This window comes from Callospermophilus lateralis, assembly GCF_048772815.1.
Source record: "Callospermophilus lateralis isolate mCalLat2 chromosome 8 unlocalized genomic scaffold, mCalLat2.hap1 SUPER_8_unloc_1, whole genome shotgun sequence".
Classification (NCBI taxonomy): domain Eukaryota; kingdom Metazoa; phylum Chordata; class Mammalia; order Rodentia; family Sciuridae; genus Callospermophilus; species Callospermophilus lateralis.
Window position 1 is genome coordinate 732,255 of NW_027510150.1, and position 12,741 is coordinate 744,995.

At 35.3% G+C, this 12,741-nt stretch overlaps 1 pseudogene; it reads left to right on the forward strand.

Annotated features, from left to right (window-relative positions):
• The first annotated feature begins 5,701 nt into the window (after positions 1–5,701).
• Positions 5,702–12,741, forward strand: part of LOC143385792 (broad substrate specificity ATP-binding cassette transporter ABCG2-like) — a 104,968-nt pseudogene continuing 97,928 nt past the window's right edge.

Consider the following 12,741-nt stretch of genomic DNA (forward strand, 5'->3'; position numbering starts at 1 on the left):
TTATAAATCTATCCTTGTTTTGTGCATTAGGCATTTTAATTATAATGTGTCATAGAGGGTTTTTTTTTTAATCTTTTCTACATGCCTCCTGTAGCTGGATGTGCATCTCACTTTGAAGGTTTGGAAAATTTTCTTTTATTAGTCCCATAAAAACTTTATTTATTCCACTAGCCTGCATCTCACAGTACTCCTCAGTTCCAGTGATTCTTAAATTTGGTTTCTTCATGTTGTCCTAGAGTTCTTGTATATTCTGATCATAGTTACTTTTCTTGTTTTTCTATAATGCTGTCTGAATGTTGAAGGCTGGCCACTTTGTCTTCTAACATTGATATTATGACTTCAGCATGTTCTACACTATTAGAGAGGCTTTCAACTGCACACACTATATAATTTATTGTGTCTTTTATTTCTAAGATTTCTGTTTGGTTCTTTTTCAAAAATTCTATCTCCTTATTGAATTTCTCATTCATATTCTGTACTGGCTTTCTTCATTTCTTCAATTGTTTTTCTGTGTTTTCTTGGAATTCATTGATCGTTTTTATAATGATTCTCTTAAATTTATCATCTGATATGTCATTCATTTTAATATCTTTGGGGTCAGTTGCTGAACTTTAGGGGTGTTGTGTTAGTTTGTTTTTCATATTTCTTGTTTTCTTGTGTTAGGCTTACATCTGTTGTGAGATACTCTTTAGGACCATTCTTCACTTGCCAAAGTATCATAGAATGATACATATAAAGATCCCCATGGGTATTGTATCCACTACCTTTGTGTTCTTTCTCTTTTGTAGCAGTGCATATCCACCAATTTTACTGGTTTTGACTCAGTCTTTTAATATATAATCATGCCTCAATTACAGATATCTATGTTCAAACATCTTCAGTAGAGAGAAATATGCCTACTGGAAATATTCACAAAATATGCCTACTTGAAAAAACAAAATTCTTAATGCTTATGTTTTCAATTAATAAGAATGTACACATATTTTTTATATTTGTCCTTTTATTTTAATTTTGCCTTTTTATATTTTATTGTATTAAAATACATAATAAAATTCATTACAACAACATTTTTTAAAGTGTGAGTTTATTTTTCATAAGATAAATAACAAAATGTTACTTCTTGAAAAGTTACTTAAGAATGCATATATTATTATAAATTTTTTTTATATTTTATTAGATGTAAGATTTAATAGAGAATGCATGGGCCAGTTGATTTTGTTAATGGAACACAACAAACCACAGAATAAATGAATGCTAGTTGCTATTTATAGTTCAGGTACTCTTGTCAGGTAATCAAGCATGACTTCAAGAAAACTTAGGCCATGGAAGATTCCTTGTTGTGTTGTGGGTGAGAGGGAAGAAGGGGAAAAATTTCTGAAGAGAGATATTTGGAAAAATGATGTTGAAAAGTAAGCATATATACCTCTTTCCCTGTCTTTGAATTCATCCTCCACGATCTTTAAGTTTTAATTTTATTAACATTTATTGCATCCATAGACGTAAATAGTAGCAACACTCATTTATGAAATACCTTTGGCCTATTCCAGTGCTTGTTCAATGGTATTTATGACAGAATGTCAAGGTGGCAGGAATGGAACTTTCACAGGTACTATGATGCTGGGCTCTCACCAAGGTTGATGTACTCATGACCACTTCTGATGCTTGAGCTTGAAATACCAGGGGGTGACACCAAGTTCTTAGTATAATCCTGCCCTTTGGAGACCAGATTATCTTTCCACTTGGTGGCAAGTTGATTACATGCAATAACAGAATTTTTTCTTACATATGTATAGACTAACTTGGGCATTAGATACTTATGGAGGTATTACCTTTCCAAAAATGTTTTTGTATTGTCTGCAATAGCAAAATGGTTTTGATAAAGAACATTGTAACATACAAAGCCTAAAATATTTACAATCTGTTTATATAAGCTTGTAGGCCTCTACATTAGATCAATAGAGTTTTTTTCCCAATAGTTGGAATACTCAGGTTGATGAATCAAGCAATAATTCCCTCTCATAATATTATTTCCATTAACATTCCATAATATTATAATTTTTATAACTTATACTTGTGTCTCTGTAGATTTAGGACCTCTTATTAGGGGTTCTGAATTCCAAAGAGTCAGGGGACAGGGACACCTGGAAATAAAGGAGAGGTTCTATGGAACCTGACAGTGTCTGTCACTTAGTCACTTTGAGGTTTCCATACTGCTAGAACAGCAGCAAAACAAACAAAAACAAAAACAAAAAACTTATAATACTGTCATTCCTGTCATCTGGAAGGCTCCAGTTACTATTACACAATGGATAGAGTTTGTAGAGGAAACTTGCTCCTCATGCTTGTAGGGGCATATGAGCCTAGACTCTAAGCCCTTAGGTTTGAAGGTGTGGATCACTGTGCCAGGCAAGCAACTTAGTAGAGCTGAAGTACTGGCAAATAATGAGGACCTTCTAGAAAGGAAGGCATAGGAGAGAAGAGTTATGATCAGAGCTTGTCACTAGCAGCAACAATAGAAACCAGCTGGTTCCATGAACCCACTGTGCTATTTTCTAGAAATTACAATTAGTGTCTCAAATATTGCAGAAAGGACTTAACATAATTGAGTGGATCTGAATGATGACAGGGGTGGGAAAAAATGAGTACTGTTGGTACTGTCATATCTCCTCTGGACACCTCCACTTTTGGTTGCAACTCTGGTGGGCAGTTCCATGTGGGCTGAGTTCATTCCAACACTATCCCTCCTTAAGCCTGAACCACACCACTTTCTACTTTTCTCCTTTCAGGCCTTCTCCAAATCTAAAGGAAGCTAACTCTTGTGCAAGTAGCTGGGAATTGCAGGAATAAAACTCCATGAGCATCCACAATAAACAGGAATCAGGCCAGAGAGAAATACCTAAACCTCTTGTTTTTCAGATGGAAATATTGGAGACATTCCTTCTTGGAAGGAAAGCAAAAGGAGAAAGAAGCAAGATGCAGAGGCAGCAAAGACTAAGTGGTAAAAGGTCTGCTTGTTTGAGCTGCTGGCTTTATTTATATCAATGTTACATTTGGTCACAATATAAGATGTTTTGCTTTCATTAGACATGTGCTCTGGCCAAGCACACATTGGTTATCTCAAGAGTGCCTGGGAAAGACTGCAAAATATTCCAACCATGGGAAAGAGGGTACCTGTTACCTCTCAGAAGTTTGCTCACCAGGGGAATGCTGACTGATATATTTCCATGGTCAGAACTCTACAGTTCCCCTTTTTTGTTGTATGGCCTTTGGGATAAATAACACTTTTTTTCTCTTTAATATTGGTGGAGGCAAAAAATAGGGTAGGGATTGAAAGCAACAAGCACAACATAACAATCCCAGTATTAGTAAATACCCACTTATGAATAGTTGTTTAATCTAATAAAATTGGGTAACCATGAAGCTACCAGTCCAATAAATTTAAGCCTCCATCATCTTGTTGGATCTTTTCAATGAAGTTTTTAAGGTAATTTTTAAGCCCTTTGAAATAGATTTACTATTATCACTTAGGTTAAAGCAACGCATATTGTTAAACTCACTACAGCCTCTATGAAGTAACAATAACAAATAATCAATTGCAGCGTAAGTGTCAAAAATGGCTTGACAGTATCGCTTTTGCTCTTCATTTAACATGGTGATTGTCCTAGATATATGATTGACATTTTCAACCATAACACAGGTCAATTTCATGAATGTTTTGTAAGCCTCAACAGCCAGTCCAGGGATGCCCAATATGGAAAATGTCAAAGCAGCAAATTCTGTCTTAGAGAGAAGCCTTACTCAATCATGACAATTTTTATTAAAAGGAATATTCTTTTTTGGATGTGTTGTGCAGGATGGTGGCCTATCACATCCTGTGAGGATGGCAGAAACACAATCAATATGCTAAGGCAACAATGGGTAACATGAGACTTATTAGCAAGGATATAATTGAAGGTTTATGTTCCACAAGAACCATCCTGGTGGTAAGGGTATGTATGTATGTATATATGCATGGTAAGGTATGTATGGATATGACATATCTATACATATTGAGCTCCACCTTGGTACAGTTAAATGGGGCTTTCCCCAAAAAATACATTTGCATATACAGTTGTGAAACTCAGCACAAGTGTCAGTTGCAATTAAGGCAACAGTGGGTTAAGTAACATCATAGCATGGAAGTCTTGGCATGTTGAGGGCTTCCCAAATTATAAGAATCTCTATAGGATCTGAGCTTTTGGATACCTATTTTGGAGGACATTGTCATATTCATAATTTTTTGTGCAGAGCAGTACACAGGAAGAAGATAGGAGCCCAATATACTTTCCACATCAATGTCTTGGTGAACACAAATCTCAGATTAATTAACAATTTCAGCTGGGTAAACCCAGATATTATAGTGGGCTCTAGACATTAAAGAGTCTGATTTTACTGAATTTACCACAGGTAGAGTATATACAACAGCAAAACAACATTATAATAAGGATCAAAACATTCACAGAGTTTTGTGTAAGTTCAGGAAAAAAAAAAAAACATTAACCAAATTTTTCAGAGTACATTCCAACCCCATTTGAGTCAAAAGCTGTTGGGCTGAGGCTGTTAATTACTTTCTATCCCTCCAAGTCACTGGAGGATGAGTATCTCAGGGTCCTTTTCTAGTGTTCCTTCTCTTTCGAGGAGAATGATTATCATTTTGTTTGGTGGAATCCTCCTCCTCCAAGGTCAAATTAAATATGGGAATCAGATTGTGAAGTCCCCGATGCCAATTATGATTGACAGGTCTCATATATGAAGCTGGAATACAAATAGGACCTATTGGTGTAAGCACAACAGCATATCCTTTTTTCCATGTTATCAGAAGCATAGGGTCTTGCCATCCTGCTTTTGGTGAAACCCTGTATTTTACATAAATTTTTGGCAACAGTTGTTTGGGAATAGAATGCCTATACAAGGCAGATGACAAATTGTGAGTATGATCTTTGTATTGCATGTTGAGTGCATTACATCTAAATAAAGCAATATTTAAGGAATTATTAACATGAGAGAGGCTAGGTCCCATTTTTTGTTTCTGTTTTAAGATGCGTGCCATAGGGTATGATATGCTTGTTCAACCAAGGTTAGTCAGCTAAGATTATGAGGAATTACATGGGTTAAAATTATATTTTAATGAGTAAAAATTGTGCAAAAGACAGGATGTATATGTAGGGGAATTATCCATCTTTAAATGAACAGACTTGCTCATAGTGGCAAAAGAGAGTAATTAAAAACACAATGTCACCATCCAAGATTGCGGGCCAAGGGGAGGCAACATTCTGTGTCACTCTGTGACCTGGGTCTCAACTAGAGCACAGGGCTCCAGGCCTCAGCATTAGAGCAAGACTCCCCTCCCAACTCCCAACACTCAACTCCCAACTACTAGCCCATGCAGGGCTTGCAGATGCCTTAGCAGGATCATGGCATCAGCACCAGTGCAGAATTCCCAGACACTGCTCCGCTCCCATGCAGGACACTCAGCATCTGTCCACCCACAGGTTCTCTGGCCACCTCTCCCCTGAGGACCCCTATCTACCAACATAGGGCTCCCCCAGTCACCTTCATCTTGCCACACGGCAGCCACTGCCATATTCCCCTACCTGCAGTAGTCCACCTGCACTTGGGGACATCTCACAGGCTCTGAAGACAGCCAAAATCACAATACTGCATGCCACAGAACTCATCTCTGAACACATTGTACAACACCACCACCTGGCTTCCCCCACCTGACCTGAAAAGAGCCCGCTTCCATCTTGGGTCACCTTCCTTGCCATCTTTAGTGGGGGCAGCTTCAGGATTGGAACTCCAGCTGGCCAGGTATCTGGTTTCCAACTCCCTCCAATCCCCAGCGGCCAGTAACCTGGCATAATAACTGCTCAACACAAAACAGTTCTCAGTGGGATGGGTACACAGTGTGATCAGGACACCATCCAATGGAGCCCATTGAGAGATTTTCCTTAATTGGGAATTATTAAGGCAGACAGAGAGGGTGCAACAGTTTGGAGACTAACAGAGAGACCAGAAACTGGGAAATCTTCAGACAAGAGGGGGAGATAGGACCAGGTACTCAAGTCATAGGAGCAGATTCAAAAAGAGACCCTTGAGGTTCAGTCTCCCTTCAGGGACTGGTGGGTGCCACAACTCATTTCCAGGTGCCCTACACCAGGACCAGCCTTCCCACCCTGATTACCTTCACCGTACTGAGGGAAGTGAGACCACCTAACAACAGACAAGCCCACCTATTGGATGAGAAGGGAAGCAGGGAAGATACTAGTCTCCAACCAAAACAATTAACAATCTTGGTTTCTTCTTTCCAGATTTATTTTCTCTCTTTTGCTTCCCCCCCCCATTTCCTGCCCTCACATCCCCAACATACATGAAATTAAGAACTTTGAGGACTGAGCTATCTGAAAAGTATATTATACTTGTGTTGCATATTCTTTTTTAAACCATTTAAACATCCTTTATTTTTTAAATACATATGTGTGTTTGTTTTATGTACTCTATTGTCTTCCCACATATTTGTCTACCTCAAATTATTTCGTGTCTATTCTCTTGCTACTAACCCTCTTCATTAGACTTCTCTTTCATACTTTCTAAGATATACTAACTCTATATCCTCACATCCTGCCTCCTCATCATATCATCCTCTGCCTCACTACTGAGGTTCATTTGTCACCAACAGAAACTGTAAATCCTTTTACAACCCTACTGATTGTATTATAGATAATAATCAAATTCAACATTTCTGTACATTGTGACCAAACTGTAAATGTCTTAATAGCAACAAATTGCCTATAGGTGGTATATTGTTGATATTGGGATCTGTTAACATTGTCCTTCACACAAAGGAGAGGTATTGGAACCCTAAAGGAGCACTATAAGCCTGTAGGGTAAAAATGATAACACCTGGGACCCATAGCACTAGAAAGGAAGACACATGAGCAACATGAAAAGGCAAGGGAAGAAAGTACCCCAAAAAAAGATACCACATTTTTAGAATCCATGGCTACCACAGTAGAAGAAATGACAAAGAAGGAGTTCAGGATGTACATAGTTAAAATGTTCTGTGAATTAAAGGATGATATAAGAGAGCAAATACAGGTAGCAAAAAATTATTTTGACAAAGAGCTACATAAACAAATATAGGAAGCAAAAGATACTTCAATGGAGGAAATAGAGGTTCTAAAAAACAAACAAACAAACAGAAATCCTTGAAATAGAAGAAATAATAATCCAAATTAAAAGTTCTATTGAAAACATCACAAACAGAGCAGACCACTTGGAAGACAGAACATCAGACAATGAAGACAAAATATACAATCTTGAAAAGAATGTAGGCCACACAGTGAAAATGGTAAGAAACAATGAGCAGAACATTGAAGAAATAAGGGACAGCATAAAAAGACCAAATTTAAGAGTTAATGATAGAGAAAGCATAGAATTCCAAACCAGAGGAATGAACAATCTATTCAATAAAATAATATCACAAAAATTTCCAAACATGAAGAATAATTTGGAAAAGCAAACTCAAAGAGTCTTACAGGATGACAAATGTTCAAAATGCCCAACATACAGAATAAGGAGAGAATATGAAAGCCATGAGAGAAAGAAATCAGATTATATATAGGGAGAAACCAATTAGAACACCTGTAGATTTTTTAACCCAGACCCTGAAAGTTAGAAGATCCTGGAACAACATATATCAAGCTCTGGAAGAAACTGGATGCCACCAAGAATCTTGTATCCAGCAAAATATGATGGATACATCATCAGATATGATGGTGAAATAAAAAACCTTCCATGATTAAAAAAAAGTTAAAAGAATTTACAGCTAGAAAACTGTCAATATAAAACATCCTTGGCAAAACATTCCATGAAGAGGAAACAAAAAACAACAATGAAAGTCAGCAGAGGGAAATATTACACTAAAGGAAAAACTAATTAAAGGAGAAACCAAGTCAAGTTAAATAATAAAAATAAGCAAAAATGGCTGGGAATATTAATCATCTCTCAATAATAACCCTGAATGTTAATGGCCTAAACTCATCACTCAAAAGATATAGGCTAGCAGATTGGTTTAAAAAATTCCCAACAATATGCCACCTTCAGGAGACTCATTTGATAGGAAAAGACATACACAGACTTAAGGTGAAAGGCTGGAAAATATCTACCACTCACATGGACTGTGGAAGCATGTAGGGGTTTTCATCCTGCTATCAAATGAAGTATACTTAAGTCAAAGTTAATCAAAAGAGCTAAAGAAGGATATTTCATACTGCTCAAGGGAACCATACACCAACAAGACATAAAAATATAAATATATATATATATGCCCCAAACAATGAAGAATGTATGTTCATTAAAAAAATTCTTCTCAAGTTCAAGAGTCAAATTTACCACAACACAATAATCTTGGGTGACTTTACCACACCTCTCTCACCACTGAATAGATCTTTCAAACAAAAGCTGAACAAAGAAACTATAGAATTCAAAAATACAATCAATAACTTAGACTTAACTGTCATATATAGATTATATCATCATTCAATATGCAAATACACTTTCTTCTAAGCAGCACATGGATCTTTCTCTAAAACAGACCATATATTATGCCATAAAGCAACTTTTAGCAAATATAAAATGTAGAGATACTATGCTGCATTTTATCAGATCTTAATGGAATGAAATTGGAAATCAAAGACAAAATAAAAAAAAATAAAAATTACTCTAACATCTGGAGACTAAATAATATGATACTGAATAAAGAATGTGTTGCAAAAAAAAATCAAGGAGGAGATTTAAAAATTCTTAGAGGTAAATGAGAACAGACACAACATAACAAAATCTGTGAGTCACTATGAAGGCAATACTAAGAGGCAAGTTCATTGGAAGGAGTTCATTCCTTAAAATAAGAAAAAATCAACAAATAAATGACCCACCTTATATCTCAAAGCACTAGGAAAAAAAAACGCAAAAAGTAGAAGACAGAAAATAATTAAAATCAGAGTTGAAATTATTGACTTTTGAAACAAAAGAAATAATTCAAAAACTGCCAAAACAAAAAGTTGGTTCTTTAAAAAAACAAATGAAATTGATAAACTCTTAGATACACTCATGAAGATAAAGAGAGAAAACTCAAATTACTAACATAGGTGATGAAAAAGGTAATATCACAACAGACACTACAGAAATACAGAAGATAATTAGAAATTATTTTGAAAGCTTGTACTCCAATAAAATAGAAAATATCAAAGGCATTGACAAATTTTTTGAGTCATAGGATTTGCTCAAATTGAAGCAAGATGATATACACAATTTAAACAGACCAATATCAAGTGATGAAATAGAAAACACCATCAGAAGCCTACCAACCATGAAAAGCTCAGGAATGAATGTAAACACAGTCAAGTCCTACAAAACCTTTAATGAAGAACTAATACCAATATTCTTCAATTTATTTCAGGAAATATAAAGAGATAGCACTTCCAAACTCCTTCTATGAGGCCAATAACACCCTGATTCCAAAACCAGGCAAAGACACATCAAAGAAAGAAAACTTCAGACTAATATCTCTAATGAACATAGATGCAAAAATTATCATTAAAATCCTGGCAAATTGAATACAAAAACATACCAAAAAGATCACGCACCATGATCAAGTGGGATTCATCTCAGGGGTACAAGTTCGGTTCAATAGATGGAAATCAATAAATGTTATTCATCACATAAATAGGCTTAAAGGTAAGAATCATATGATCATATCAATAGATGCATAAGAAGCATTTGACAAAATACAGCATCCCGTCATGTTCAAAACACTAGAAAAATTAGCGATAACAGGAACGTATCTCTACATAATAAGGAGTATGCTAAGCCCCAGACCAACATAATTCTAAATGGAGAAAAATTTAAGGTATTCATCTAAATACTGTAACAAGAGAGGGATGCCCTCTTTCACCATGTCCATTTAACATCGTTCTTGAAAAACTGGCCAGGGCAATTAGACAGACAAAAGAAAGTAAAGAAATATGGATAGGAAAATCTCTCTCACTATACACAAAAATCAACTCAAAATGGATCAAGGACCTGGGAATAAAACCAGAAACCCTGCGTCTAATAGAAGAAAAAGTAGACCCTAATCTCCATAATGCTAAATTAGGCTCCAACTTCCTTAATAAGACTCCTTTGGTGCAAAAATTAAAACCACAAATCAACAAATGGGATGGACTCAAACTAAAAAGTTTCTTCTCAGCAAAAGAAACAATCTGTGAGGTGAATAGAGAGCTTCCATGTATGTATGTGTGTGTGTGTGTGTGTGTGTGTGTGTGTGTGTGTGTATAACAAATTAGAATACAATAAATAAAAAAAAGAAAAGAAAAGTGGGCTCATGTACCAGGCATTTGGTGTGCTTACATGGTGTGGAGAGTGAAGACCAGAATCTCAGCTGAAAGACCAGAAAATAGCCTAGTGCTATTTTCCCTATATTTTCAGCTTCTCTTTGTGTTACGGGTGATCTGTAAAGGAGGTCTTTTGTAACATCTCCATATGGCATCATTTCCCTTGTATTATATAAGAATGGAATCCCTTGGAGTTAAAATTTGTGTGATTACACTAAATACTGTAGACCACTTGCCCAAATCCTTTGTGACACAGCTCTTCAGTATATCTCCACCAAGTTTCAACCACCTGTGCCTGTATCTCTCTTCTTACTCAGAAGCCAGCAAGAGATGTTCTGTTGAAGGGCTAGGAAATTTCTACCATTCACCCAGACTAGCTTCCTACACAATGTCCTGTTCCTTAGGTGGGTTAAGTCTTAATTATGTGTTCTACACGGTTTGTCAGTTTCACCAAATATCTACAGCTTCAGCAGTCTACACCTCAGCCAGCTTGATAGCATGTCCTTTACCGACACCTAAATGTTCCTGTCCTCCCCACTCTACTGTTCCCATTGCTGCCACCTCCCACATCAGCCACGTGCCCTGCCTGGAATCCTTGTCTCGCTGTACTTCTGAAGGAAATAAACATAAGAAACCATTCATGACAGCCCCATGCACACCTTTATTGCTACCGAAGATATTTATATGGTTTTAATAAACATGGGAATGTGTCAATTGTGTTGTTTTTGGACATAGAAAGGGAAGATGTCATTTTCAAAGTCTAAGTCTTTACTAAAAGTCTCCTGATAAAAGATAAATGATTCAACAGTTTCTACTTAGAAAACAGACAATTCATACATCTACTGTTCTGTCATCTATATTAAGAAGTAAAGTGCTCAGTTCTACACAATTATGAAATTCTTGATTGTTTATGGAGACTCACAAATGTAACATCTTAATTATTTCTCTCATACAGATGAAAAGATTATAGGGATTAGATGGAGACTAACTTCTCCATGACTCAAGAAGAAAAGTGTACTGAAATTATGGGTAAAAAGAAATAATCTGGCAACATTTTGTAAGTGAAAAAAAACAGCATAGTAAGTATCATAAAGTCTTTGTAGTGATTAAAATCATCATATGGCACATAGTCAATATACATAGATGCTACAAAAAGGCTCCACTTTAAATTGAAGTTTGTTTACATGTAACAGCATACTATGCATACTAAATACATACAAAAATATAGATATAAATACATATTAAATATATATATTACATGTAATATATATATATATATATATATATATATATATATATATTTTTTTTTTTTTTTTCAGTGAGTAGGAGTCAAGAAATTTGTGTAACATGTTCAAAAGAAACTAAAAACAGAGATGAAGCCATGGGGAACAATGTTAAAGAAACAGTATGTTTCACTTGTATAGATAAGCTAAGCTAGAAAGGCTATGGGCTCCTCTTTCCAGTACAGATTGTTGTTGACATATGTTACTAATTAAAGGAACCACTTGTGAATTTAAGCACAGTATTGGAACAAAAGGAAGCTTTCTTCTATTGGTTATTCACCAACACTGAATGTTCTCTTGCTTGTTCCATTAACTCCTAGTATGTCACTTCAATGACAGTTTGAAAAATAACATTTTTATTTTTATTGAGAAGTAGATTTTCCTCAGAAATTTATCATTCACCAATGATAACAATTAAAATCTGACTACAATTTTTTGAGAATGGGTGAACTTTTAATACCAAACCTCCTTTTTTATTAAATTGAACTTCATTTGAATTACAAAGTCTGTTAATGAAGTGAAGGTAACTAGAACATTTGATTTTTGAAAACCATATTCTTCAGATGGTGTAAAACCAAGACTTTTTAGATTTACAATGCTTCATTAATTTTAAAACTTTCTTAATATCTTGTTTAACATAAACATATTTGCTGAGTTAAAAAAAGTAGTTGGTGGGTCCTATTAAATAAGTTGTAACATTAAAATTAGATGCATATGTAATGAGATACATGGGAAAGAAAAAAATGGAGAAGTTTTTCTACTAAGCAAGTTACTGAAAAACAACAATATAAGAATTCTTCCAATTTTCTCATTTTTGGTTGGAAACACCATTCTGAGCTTTCATTGCTTTATCATCTCATTTCAAGCAAGTATTAAAGTAATATAATAATTAGGGTATAGTTGGTCAAACATTAGTCATGAGAGACTAACAAAGAAATATATACTTAACACTAATCTGAATAATTTATATAAAATCTAAAATAATAACTACATACACATTGTGTGGTTTGGAGTTCTCTTCTATT